Below are 11,440 nucleotides of genomic sequence, written 5' to 3' on the forward strand. Positions count from 1 at the left end.
AAGCTCAGTGTCATATTTCTCTCTCATCTCCACACCCAGAGATGCAAAAGCCTTTTTTTTTTAAATGAAAATTTTACCACCAAAAATGTCCCAGAAGAACCATTTTACTTCTTTTGCCTTATGTTCAAAATCCTTTTTCTTGACAAGTTAAACATGTCATTTGAATTGTGTACACAGCACACGTGATGTGTTCCCTTATTCCAGAACTGTGTTAGAGCTGTAGCCAAGTTAACATCTGTGGAGTAACTGTCTAGTTCAACAACTAGCTGGATTTTTTTTTTTTATCAAAGAAAACTCAGAAATATAAGCAATTCTGCTCCAGGGACACTTTTGGAAGTTTTATGCTTCCTAGAGTAGTATGCCATGACTTACACACTAGTCTTTATTTTCTTTTCCCCCTCCTCCTGTGACAGCTGTTGCACAATTACTCGTGTTCCTTTGTGATTTGTCCCCAAGCCTGAAGTCAAAATTAAGTTGTCAAAGAGTAGTGAATATGACTTACCAGTCCAGCTCTGGGCAGAAAAGCTGCTCTGCCAAGGTTGACTTGCTATTAAACATTTGTGGCCAAGAGCCAAAAAATATCATCCTCTGAAAGTTAATTGTGAGATTTTGTCTTTCCTCCCAACAAATTGCTCAGCAGCTCTTCCCCCACAGGGTCACTTAACAAGCAGGCTCAGCTCACCCAGAGAGGTCACGTTTCATTTCCCTGTGCAGGAACTGAGATTTTGGAAGGTGACAACCACCCATTCCTGCCTAAAAGAAGAACTAAAGCTTTGTACTATCAGCAGCCCAGAAATCTGGGTGGAATGCTAATCCTACAGAGCAAATGACAGAATAGAAAACCACAGAAAACAGAAGTTTTCTTTTTTTTTTTTTTTTTTTTTCTTTCTAGATGCAAGCTCAGTAAGTTCCCCCCTAGATTTTCAGGAAAATAAAAGTTAAAACCAGAACCAGCGCACAGCTGACAAATATGTGGTTTCCTCAAGTAACTTCTTGCCACTGTGAGAAATGTGGCTCTCCTCTCTTCCTGCCAGCCCTGGTCTCATTGTCCTTCCCTTGGCAATCACAGACACCTCTCAGCTCATTCAAACTTGCTGCACTACTGCAAAGCCTGGGACAGGAAAGGTGTGTGCAAGTAAAAAGCCAGGAGAAAGATAAAGAAAGATTAGGAGTCCAATCTCAAGCAAAGACATGCTAATTCAGCTTCAAAACCAGCTGATTTATATTTCCAGGCAGTCACAGTGAAATTTTCTCAAAAATCCATTGGAAGATTGGCTCAGAGAGCCTCCAACGAAGAACTAACCAGTGAAAGTGGCATTTGCCTCATGGCAAGAAAAATAATTTCTAACTAGGTTTAAGGTTTCCCTTAAAAGCTCCAAAGCTGAGGAAATATTTCCTCTTAATCAGTGCAAAATGGCTACTAGTGTTTCCTCCACAAGTTTTGAGAAAATAAAACAGACCCAGGCAGCAGCAGAAACCACAGCAAGCTGTTTCAGTGTGTGCATAACAGTACCAAACAGCACTGAAGACTTACAGAAAGCAGATCACTGAATTATCCCAGGCTTGCTGAAACCCCAGGTTAAAAAAGAATAAAAATTCTATCCCTCTACCAGTCCCCCCAAGTCACTCAAGCTTCTGGACCTCATCTTGCTTTGCAAGCTCTACTAACATATGGCAGCACGTTATCTTTGAGAAGAGATCTGCTCAGCAGGTATTTCAGGTCTGCTTTTTTTTCCCCGAGATGGTGAAAAGTAGATTGATTTGCACTGATGCTTTGGCCAGTCCCTGTCTTCCCATTTGCTTCTTCACAGGTTTTATGACAGACATGAACTGCGTTGGCTGCCAGACTTTTATGACTTTATCTGCAACATTTACCATGTGCCTCTCCCAGTTTGAGCTTGTTTACTGCAGTGTCAGGCTGGGCCAGGAAAGGTGAAGGTTATTTTATGGCTGCACAGATGATTGCCTTGTGCTCTGCACTGGCTGTAATGTCCCCTCCTTTGCCATGCAGCTTTCTGAAAGCCACTTCCCAGGGACTGCTGATGACTTCCCGTGCTGCTCACACTCTGCCATCTGCTGCCCTGCCACCACTGTCACAAGGCTTGGGTCTTCTGGTGACATGGAGTGACAAAGTCCTATTTCTGCATTTAATGACCCCTTTGTTTCTGTCTGCCTCCAAAGCCACATTTTTTTGCACATTTTGTAGGCTTTCAGAGGGTGTGATACAGAAGGCAGCTCCTGTGCCCACAGTGGACACTGCCCAAGTTAAAAATCTTTTGACCAGCACACACAGAAAAAGAGAACAAGAGGTCAGGAAAGAACGGGATGTAAATGATGAAGGAAAACATTCCCCAGAAGGGTCTAACATCACAAAACTGGCATTCTAGTAAAGACTGCTGCACAGAGAGGAAGGTAGCTGTACTTGTAATAGAAGAGACACAGGAGCCACTAGGATCAGTGAGGGAGGAAAATGCAGAGTCTAATTGAAGAATTTGGAAGGTTTCCACAGCTGCAAAGAAGAATTTGCAAAGCATCCAACACACAACCCAAAAGCTGCCTAGAGAGTTGCTGCAAGCAGCTCCAGGAGTTACTCTTGCTGCTATTGCCCAAGAAAAAAAGATGAGGTGACTTTGGTACCCTCCAAATCCTTTTTACAGCTTAATGTCCTATATTCAGTTGTGCTTCACAGCTGCAGCACTTCATGGAGGCCACAGCTCTCCCAAATTTCTTTGGTATGATAATTAAACTGATTGTGACAAATCCCTCCTAACATCCCCACTGAGTCGCTTTTTCAGGGAAAGCAATTTTTTTTTCAGAGAAATGAGCTGCAGGTCCCAAAGACATTCCCGAAAGGGCTCAACATTCCTTTGAAAATCAGTATGGCCTCTAGATTCTAAGCAGCACACTAAGCAAAAATGTGTTTGGATTTGTTAATTGTGCCCCACAGTCTGTAAGCACTTGGGAGAATACTGGAGTTTTCCAGTATTTATTGAAGTCTGCATTCTACACTTCTGAGACTGTCAACTGATTTCCCCCAAACTCTTGTCCATGACCACACTTTCCTTGTCACATACTGCTTAGACAAATGTGGCAAACAAATGGAAATATTAAATAAATTAAATAAATGAATCATTTACAGAGCAGAATACTTTAATGCCAGACTAGTATGTAGGCATGTTTGTGCATGAACATATGTAGTTTAGAGGTACACCAGAGAAAATGGAGTGTCATATGCTACATTATTTCCTGTGTCGATTCTTTTTAATTTGGAAGAAAAAGTAGGTTTGATTCTCATATTTCAGGTGCTATTAAAGGGAAAGGTGAAAAACACTGAGCACTTACAGCCACTCTCAGGAAAAGTTCAAATAAAATAATCATGAAAGTGCAAGAACAAAGTATCTTCTGATGCACCATCTTTCCTCCTTTCAAGTATATTCTGCTGCTTCCCTCACCTGCTGCGTGGGTTGCCCTTTATCACACTGCATTTTCACCTCAACTCTTTTATTTTATGATTGCTGAAAAACACACAGCAACTTAGAGGAGGTGGGTGGTGACAGAGCAGGTAACAGCTGCTTGACCAAATACTGCATTTATGGTTAAGATTTGTACAACTGCTGTGTAAAAAAAAATAAGGTAACAAAAGATCCATATGTGCGGGGGTTTGTAATTTTCCCTTCTTCCCCCCGATCCCCCTGCCCCATTCCCACGGTCCTTTGTCCCATTCCTGCGTTCCCTTGTCCTTCCCCCTCGCCACGCGGTCCGTCCCTATCCCCCCACCGTTTCCCATTGCTGTCCCCATGGTTTCCCTGCCCCTGTCCCATTGGCCTCAGCTCAGGTTCCCCCCACCCGGCACAGGTATAACCAACCCCCGGTCGGTGTCCCGGGAACACAGTCCCACAATAAACACGTGTCGGCACCTGAGCCATTTCCTCTGTTCCCGCACTAGAACTGAGCCTCGCAGAGCCGAAGGGGAAAAAGCAGCACCGCCTCTCCCCCCATCCCGCTGTGTCCCACCAGCACCCGCCCAGAGTCGGTAGCAAACAGCAACACATATGGTCATGAGCAAAGGGGATGTGAAAAAAAAAAAATATATATATATAAATAAATTGGCCTTTTGCAGCAGTACTTCAGTACCCATTGAGCTACAGCTACCTCCAGAGCTTTCCTGTCTCCCTGCAACAAACCCCAGAAGCTGGACCTGGGGAGTTTGCGAGAGAAACCTCAGTGAGTTCTGTGTACCTCAATCCTCTGCTCAGAGTCAGGAATCCTCCCTCTCGTTCTGCTCTAGCAGCTCTTGAGGCATCATCTCCTTCCACAGAGGGAAGGAGGAACCTCTCCCACTTCTTTTTGACAACATCAAGTTGGAGACATCACTCCCACAGTTTACAAACTACAAACATAGGATTTTTAAAGTGCTTGCCTTTTTTCTTTAATTATTGTATCAGAAAATTTAACAAATCCACAGATAAACCAAGTCAACATCAGATTTCTCACAGAAAAGTTTGATTTTGTTCCTAGTAGGATGCTTGTCCTCCTTCCAGGTTTGCCATAATTTCCATAAGAAAAATGTTACTGTGTAACCTACAGATTCTAATTATTTTTTTTCTTAATTGAGTACTGCAAAGTACAGGCAGTACCAGAGCATCTCTTTTTGCACATTTGGAAAATATGTAGAAATTAAATTTTAACTAAAAAAAACCCATTGCAACTCCATCACAAATTTAGTACTGCTGTACAACTATCAATGAATATTTACAAAATTCTTATATCTTTCTGTAAACAAACATCTCAGGATTGAGTGGGGAAGAACCATGAGCTGAGTTATCAAGAAATAGCAAACAACCATTTCCCCTGTCATGACTGAACATGAAAAGCACATTAATTTTGTCCTCTGCAAACATTCAGAGTAAAGGACAGACAGGAACTGTTTTTCTCCTCTCTGAAGAGCATCCTGTTAAGTGACACCTTGATGGGAAACTCTAAAGTTTTAACTAAGATGGCTTCATCCATGGAGCTGTGATAAGGAAGAAATCAATTTAAGAGCAAATGTACAGCTTATCACCAGTGAAGAAGCACCTTTCAAATTAACTCGTGTTCTCTCACTGGCCACCCACCTCCTATTCTCATTTTCAGAAGGAAGCTGGAGAGGACAGCCTGTTACTCTTGCTGCAAAAACAGCAGCCCAAGGTAGCAGAGGAGAGGAGGGTGACCACTGGTATGGAAAATGGCAAGAAAACATGAAAACCTGCATGATTTCTCAGCCTTTTCTCCCTGGTGAACCTTTTGAGGGCTTCAGTCTCCCTGAGGAACATGGCCTAGCTTAAAAAGTGCCCCAGGCAAAAAGAGAGTTGCCCCAGTCTTTAATAAATTCTGCTTGGACCTTGTTGCATTCTACTGCCGCTCTAAGCTGTTGCAGTACCTGTGCCAGTATAAACCAGAGGAGTTAACTCAGGAGTCATCTCAGAAGGAAATCTAGACCTTACCCTTGTGGTTGTCATAGAACACAGTTTCCACTAAAACCTGGATGACTTTTGTGGCCAAAATGTTGCTTGGGTGTCTAACACAGGAATATCTTTCAATAATTATTTTGATGGTATGCAGGTAATCTCCACATTTTTTCCTAATGTGGCCTGTCATTATCAGCAAGAATCACTTAGCACTAGCTAAGAGCAGTACAATTTGGGAAAGCTATAAAAACCTTTTTCATCGGTCAGTTCCCTCACTCTGCAGAAGGAGATTTTCACATTGGTTATGAAGTCATCAGTAGAAAAAGAATACATGACACCTTCTCCTCTTCAAAGAATTGCCAACACAGTAACTGTGACTGGTGTGAACAGCAGAAACAGGAGTAGCAGACAAATGGGGTTTGCACCTGGAAATTCTGTCCTGAGCACATTTGAGCTCCTCCTTTCTGCACAACAAGGGTGAAAAGCAGAGCACAAAAACCACAGTTGTGCATGCATGGCATAACTCATAATGCCAAGCATACTCTGAGTCACAAAGATTCTTCTGTAAAAACTCTGATACTGGTCCCTTACCTCTTGTTGAGTTTATCAGAGATGAAAACTGAAGGCTTGGTTTGTAGTGGAAAGCACAAATTTTGATTATTATTCCCAAATTACAAATTCCCTGTGTCATTCTGGAATCATACTATTTAAAGTAGATCTCCTTTCTTACCCTGTGAAATAGACACTGGCATTTTGACTACGGCTATGGTTTGCATGTGCCTACAAGTATATTTCAGTTCATTCATGAAATAATCACTATGTGATCATTGAAAAAGAACACAGATATATAAAAAGTATCAAGATTGTCTAACACAGGAATTGTGTATACAAAACTTGACCTTAAAAAATCATCTGGAAGGCTAAAAATATTGCTTCTGCTAAGAACTAGGCTTTTCCCACAACTTTCAATTCATGATGGACTTCTTTTTAGGATCATAGGAACTTTCTCAATTTTAATTCATGCATACTTCTCCTTTCAGTTATTTAGTGAGTTTCAAAGAAACCATGAACAAAGGAGTTAAGTACTCATATATTCTAACTTTTGTTCAAAGTTTGAGAAAGCTAGAAAAAATTTAAAACCAAATAAAAGAAAGGCCCATTGACATGGGGATCATTCCAGTGTGCATTGCCTGAAAAAAACACCTGAGCAAATGATATTTTGAAGTCGTGCTGCTTCCACAGTTGGAAAATATTTCAGAGCAAAAAAAGGTTATACTACTTTGCTCTGAAGTTTTACTGTAGAAATAAAAGAGCAAGTTCTTGCAATTGCCAATAAGTCTTTAAACTCATGGATAGACACTTCACTAATTCTTGGATTCATAAAGACAGGATACCTTGCAGCTTTGAGTTGTGAATACTTTTTAATAAAATCACTCGATGTTTCCCGAGACAAAATCCTAAATTGACTTGTTATGGTTTACTATAATGTGTACATGGCTGTTAAATTCATTACTACATTTGGTGCAGCTCCACTTCCAGCAGCAGCAATTTAACACTCTGTAGTGGCAATCCTAAATAGAAAATTAAATTATTTATTTGCTTCAGTTCAAGCTCTGAAAATTATCTCTGTATACAACAACATCACATCTCTTTGAACAATAGGATCTAATTACTTCACAGGTATTAAAAACAGGTCAACTTCAGCAAGGTAGGAGAGGAAATGAGAGAAGTATCTGGTAGGTACTGAGTGTGATAAAGTACAAGGGCAAAATTGTATGAAAAAGACTGACCAAGGAGATGGAGAACCACAGCAGACACACTGAAAGTCAGGAAAGGATAATATTTGAGAGGGAAAAAAGAAAATACTTCAGTATTTTACAGAATGAGATAAAGCTCAAGGTCTGCAGCTGAAGCTTTCATCCAGCTCTACAGAAATTACCAACTGGGAGGCAAAATATTGCTATTTAGCTTGGTATGATTTCTAATGCAAAAACATAAATGACCTTTTTAACAATTGATCTTGAAATAAAAACAGCACTTTTGCTCCTGGTAATACTTCCCTGGCATCCAATGATGATGTTTACAGTGATCTCCTTCAAGCCCTTCCAAATTGCTCTTAAAATGAGTCTAACAGATATCCTGGCAGGTTAATAGGACAGCTCTGCTCTCAGAAGCTCCTGCCAAACAGGTCATCCATGGATATTAACAGCTAGGAACAGTGCTATTAGATTAAATTGCATATTTACCAGAAACACATTCAACATCTTGCCCTTAGTAACAGGGTTTTCTCTTTTAAAGACAATTAGTTTGTAAACTATTCACAGGAACTCAGAGGCTAAAGTCAAAGAGGTTCTTAGGCTGCCTGGGAGCTTGGCTTTTCCTGTGTTTTGTTCTGAGAATTTGATTAAGGACAATGACTAAAATTACAGCAACAAGAGACATTCCCCTTCACTGACTACGTCTATATAGTTTCAAGGAGAAAAGGCAGCATTACATTATCTCATTTGATATCCTCTCAAACACAACCTAAAGAACACTGGTCTGAGCCTGAACCTTACATTCAAACAAAACAGACCATCTCCTGTTGCTCAGGGTGGAAATCATGGGAGGAACAATTCTGCTGTGCAAAAGCAGAGGAAGAGTACCCAGAAGAGCTGCAGTGATGCTCAGCCCAGTGTGTCTGTCAGAGCTCATCTTGAGTTTCGCCTGAATCAAGTGCCTTTCACACCATTTTAATTGAATGGCTCTTCCTGTTGAAACCAGTTCATTCATCCCAAAAAAAAAAAAAAGACAGCAAAGAGAAAAATAAAAATCAATATTTACTGGCTTAAGACCTGCTGACTAATCGATATCAAACCAGCTTGTATCTTGCAATTATGAAGCATATTAATTATATAAAAAATAAAACACCCATTGAGTACTGAGATTGATATTCTTCCCCAAATATCTTTTCCACTCAATACTGGATAAAAGGCACTGAGGTAGAGGTGTGTGGGTAATTTTACAGAGCCTCATCCTGCCCCCTGCGCTCAGTGTAACCCTTGCCTGCACACCTCCACTGACTCCTGCAGGACAAGCAGCCTGCACAGGGATTCAGGACAGTGACAGCCAGAAAATATTTTGAAGATAGAGAGCAAAACTCTATTTGGAGCCCAGAAATTGTGGAGTTGTTAATCACAGGACATCTCCCCTTTTTTCAATACATGACTGCATATGAGCAACGCATTTTTTTTTTTCTTCAGTGGCACTCATCCCTTCTCTGCAGGTGTGCTGCCAGGCAGAGAAGATGATTACAGGAATGCTGAGATGAGGGAAAGCCTCCCCAGTATTGCCAAACTTTTCACACCACCTCAGAATTAGTGAGACTGGAAGTCATAATGAGGAAAAATCTATATACTGTCTCCAGAAATAACCTGCCTATTTTCACACCTTAGATCTCACCAAGACAATATTGAAGAAGAAATTACATCAACCACCTGCCTATGTGCAGTTCAAAAAATAACAGACTAATGGTGTAGTGCCCACAAATGCAAAGAGTTGATACTTGGATTTCAGAAGTGCTTGCCTCTTCTTGCAATGCAAAACATCACAAATAGAAGCCTTTCCCCCGCCCCCCCCCCCCCCCAGAAACAAACTTCAGGGAGAAAAACACTCCAAATTTGTCACCGTAATTTATTTAGAAGAGCTCAAGAAAAGCTAGGTGGGAAAGACAGTGAATGATCTTGTTAAGAGCCTCTGGAAAGTACTGGAAGATGCTCTTGTCTGCTTGAAAGAAAATTCTCATCAGGTGCAAGTTTACTTCCCAAAATTCAAGCTGAAAGTTTATCGGATTGGCAACGGATTACCTCACTTACAGCCATGTAAGTAATTTAGTGACACTGTGTTGAAATAAGATAAGACTGGGAGTAATTAGATACTTATTTAACAGACAAAACAGCAGAATACTGCAAAGAATACAGACTTTGCACCATCTGCTGCAGGCCCTTTAAAGGTCGTCTGGATCACCTGAAGTGCACTTGTGCCTGGTAAGCTTAATTAAGAGCTCAGTGTAGAGTTTCACAAAAAAAGAAATCACTAATCCTCCAGTCAAAAACAGGCAAATACATATGTGTTTAGCTTAATGCTTTGCAAAGCTATTCTTGACCTGAGGATTTTACCATATTATAATAAAGCGAAATCTTTAGGGGTGTGCTAGAAGAAGCTAGTGTATTTTCTCAGTGTTCAGATAATTTTTTTTCCAACCATGTCAGGACTACAAGGTCCCTCAATATTGCCAGAAATAATTGCTTTAAGAAAAAGAAGTCACTGATCTTTACTTACATTTCTTTGAACCCTGTAAAATCTGGACTGACTGACATTTTGCCAAAAGAGAGAATATTTTTATTCTGTTTTCAATGCCATTTTAGCCTCTCTTGCTAATTCAGTTGCCTCTGACCTCCAGCAGCCCTTCTTTCCTACACCAGGGACAGAATGCAGACTATCAAACCATAACAACAAAATGCCTTCCTTCCACCTTGATAGCTTTGTAGTAAACTACAGAAACATTTGACAGCTTTGGGAAGCAGTCAAATTCTTGCATTCAAAATGGAAGTGAACTGTTTGTATCTGGCCATGCCTGAAGAAAGTACCTATTTACCCAGCTGTAGAGCATTGGTTCCTGGACAAGAGAGGACAGAGCCAGGCTCAGTGTGGCTGTAGCACAGCTCGTGAGGTGCTTTGGACTGTGTGTTCTGCACTGTGAAACCTCAGTGCAGCAACCCCGCTGGACCTCAGCTCCTCTGAAGGGAGATCACAAATGTGTCCCTTTCCAGAGACATCTGTCTCAAAGTACTAGTGAAAAAACCCCACCAAACCAAAATCCAAAACAGACACAAATCTGACCTTTGTGGACCCAGCAGCAAATCTCCCACTGGCAGCAATGGTGAAGAGGCATTGGAAAATATTGATGTGAGAGTGTTTTAATGCTACAGCACAAAATGGCCTCATATTCTTTCCTTATCATCCTTCTTTTCCAATTTATATTTTCACTGGTATTGCAAACTGTAGCTTCCACCAGTACCAGTGGCAGCTTTTCTGAAGTACTCCCTGAAGTGCACCCAACTGGTGAAGGAATTATTTAACAACTTTTCTATTGAATGTGGAGCTCAGGTCCTCATATTCCCTGAGAAATACCATGTCAATCACTAACAGAAGGAAAAGAGAAAAAGTCCAGCTAAACCAAAGTGATTTCTTTTTTCAAATAGCCCTCTTTCTGTAAATTACTCAGTGATTGTTCAGGAATCACTTGGCAGATAAACAAAATAAAAAAACAAAACCAAATAAAACCACAAAAAAACCCCCACGTGAATGAACAACACATTGCATGCAGCCATACAGAACAACAGGGTGACAATCTACACACAAAAACTTAGTCTTTTGCTTTGCTCATTCATAGGATTTCCAACATCTCTCCTTAGAATGACAGAAGTGGTCAAGTAAGTACCTTTCGAAATTATTTTTTTTTTAAGAATATTGCTTCAATTACTTGACATTTTAAGTCCTATATCTTTTCACTTACAGCACAGCAACATTAAAAAACATAAAGGCAAGCTAAAGGGATCAGTGTGACATTTTTGGAAGATCTTCATATCTTAACCCATTTAAATATAACATCTACCATTATTCCTTTAGATCTTTGTTGACTTTAAAGCAAACATTAAGTTATATTTGGGATTGAGCCTGATACAGCTCAAGATCTGTTGTAATGACAGGAACAGTAGCTGGTAGTTTAAGAGAAGCAGATTTCCTGTTGAAGTAGGCAAGTGCTTTGTATGCAAAAGCAACAGCCAAGTGTGAAAGGGTAAAAAACTTTCCTTTAAAAAGCTTGTCATAACTATAATATTGCTTATGAGTTTAGATTCTTATTTTATTAACAGAAATATTCAGGGTAATAAATGTTAAAAAAGGTTCCTGCTTTCTACAGTTCAGGACAGGCTAAGCATCACAGAAACAAA

Source organism: Lonchura striata, chromosome 7 (assembly GCF_050655825.1).
Source record: "Lonchura striata isolate lonStrDom1 chromosome 7, ASM5065582v1, whole genome shotgun sequence".
Lineage (NCBI taxonomy): Eukaryota > Metazoa > Chordata > Aves > Passeriformes > Estrildidae > Lonchura > Lonchura striata.